The sequence below is a fragment of the Cucurbita pepo genome, unplaced genomic scaffold, assembly GCF_057944985.1.
Source record: "Cucurbita pepo subsp. pepo isolate OVF unplaced genomic scaffold, ASM5794498v1 scafford_43, whole genome shotgun sequence".
In the NCBI taxonomy this organism is placed as follows: Eukaryota; Viridiplantae; Streptophyta; class Magnoliopsida; order Cucurbitales; family Cucurbitaceae; genus Cucurbita; species Cucurbita pepo.
In genome coordinates, this window is record NW_028257948.1 from 17501 (window position 1) to 20000 (window position 2500).

Here is a 2500-nt window from a genome sequence, read left to right on the forward strand (position 1 = left end):
CCCTCGCACACCCTACACGCCCCCCGCGCGCGCTCCCCCCACACACCCCCGCGCACTCCCCCCGCACACCCCCCGCACGCCCCCGCGCGCTCTCCCTGCACACCCCCGCGCCCCCACTCACCTCGCGCACGCCAAGCCCCATCCTATGCTATGTGTGATAAATGTTCTACCAACAGCATATCAAAAGTGTTGGATGTTACCTCCATAAAGAAAACATCACACCCAATACCTATGAAGCGTGAGTACACGTATAAAGCCTTGAAGGTTAGCCCCTACAACAATTCATCACACCTAACATCCGTGGAAAGTAAGAACGTGTATAAAACCTTGGACTATAAAAATATCATCAAACCCAATACCCGTGAAAAGTGAATGTTCATTTTTAATGCTTGTATTGTTGTGACTTTTTTTTTTTTTGGGGGAACTAAGAAAAGAGTGACACCCGTAAAAATTTAACTATTTTTTTTTTTCTTTTGGTTGTCTAAAACAATAAAATGAAGAGTTTTGATACTAGAGCAAGTACATTACACTAAGACACCCACCAGGACCTTGTTTTTACAATCATCATCCATTAATTGTGAAAGTACATGTGGAGTGGTTGGTTTGTTGTAATTTTTTTTCTGGGAGCTAAGCAACATGAAAGAAAGAATGATTCCCACAAAATTTCAGATTTTTTTTACAACTCTAACTATTTTTTCTAATTTCTTATTATTTAATATTTAAAAATTCATTAAAAAAAAATTGGTTGGTTGAAAAACTATGAAACTTGATTTCTAGATCCATTACAATGTCCAATCCATGAATCAATCGAGTTCATGGAAAAAAATATTATAAAACTTGAGATATTTGACCGTATGACCGTTCAGAAAAATCGTATCTAGGCCTGGCAGACCAAAAATGCCTCAAAATGTACTATATAGGGGGGTGACTAGTCTGCATGGGCTGGGCACGGGGGTACCCCCTATATCTTCCGCCACCCCCACGCCCCAAGCACTATGCGCCGCACATGGGCATATGCTTGGGCCGTACGGGTGGTGGTCGGAGGTCGAGGGCGTTTGACGACGGTGGTGCGGTGGCGGAACGCGCACGGTGGGGCAGTGTCGGAACGTTCCCTCGCGCTCGCCCGCCCCGCCATGCCCCACCCGCGTGCGCCCCGCCCTGCCCCACCCCCGCCCTGCCCCGCCAGCGCGCGCGCGCGTGCGCGCCCCACGCCCCGCACAGCCCTCGTTCTCCCGCGCGCGCGCCCCGTCCCGCCCCGCCCGCGTGCTTCTGCGCGCGCGCGCCCCGCCCCGCCCAGCCCTCGTTCTCCCGCGCGCGCGCGCCCCGTCCCGCCCCGCCCGCGTGCTTCTGCGCGCGCGCGCCCCGCCCCGCCCAGCCCTCGTTCTCCCGCGCGCGCGCGCCCCGTCCCCCCCCGCCCGCGTGCTTCTGCGCGCGCGCGCCCCGCCCCGCCCAGCCCTCGTTCTCCCGCGCGCGCGCGCCCCGTCCCGCCCCGCCCGCGTGCTTCTGCGCGCGCGCGCCCCGCCCCGCCAGCGTCTCCCGCGCGCGCGCGCCCCGCCCCGCCCGCGTTCTTCTGCGCGCGCGCGCCCCGCCCCGCCCCGCGTGCTGCTGCGTGCACGCCCGCGCCCCATCCATCACCCATTAATTGTGAAAGTACTTGTGGAGTGGTCGGTTTGTTGTAATTTTTTTTCTGGGAGCTAAGAAACATGAAAGAATGATTCCCAAAAAAATTCAGATTTTTTTGACAAATCTAGCTATTTTTTTTAATTTCTTATTATTTAATTTTTAAAAATTCATTAAAAAAAATTGGTTGGTTGAAAAATTATGAAACTTGATTTCTAGATCCATTACAATGTCCAATCCATGAATCAATCGAGTTCATGGAAAAAAACACTCTAAAACTTGAGATATTTGACCGTATGACGGCTCAGAAAAATCGTATCTAGGCCTGGCAGACCAAAAATGCCTCAAAATGTACTATATAGGGGGGTGACTAGTCTGCATGGGCTGGGCACGGGGGTACCCCTATATCTTCCACCACCCACACGCCCCAAGCACTATGCGCCGCACATGGGCATATGCTTGGGGCGTGGGAGTGGTGGTCGGCGGACGAGGGCGGTTGACGGCGGCGGTGCGGTGGCGAAACTTGCACGGTCAGGCAGTGTCGGGTGCGCCTTTGGGCATGTGACATGAGCCTTGTTGAGAATGAAATGTTGCGATGTTGCCTTCTAACTTGGGCTGGCTTGAGGATGGTTGATGGTTGGTACGATGATGAAACATGCAAGGTGGGGTGGAGCCGGGTGCCTTCGGGCGTGCGGCATGAACCTCGTTGAGTGTGTGACGTTGTGGTGATGCCTCGCCAGCCTTGGGCCAGCCCTATGTTTTGAAGGCGGGTGGTGCCAGAACATGTTTGGCTGGTTGGAATCGGGTGCCTTTGGGTGTGCGACATGAGCCTTGTTGAGCACGGAATGTTACGATGTTGCCTTCTAACTGGGATTCTCTG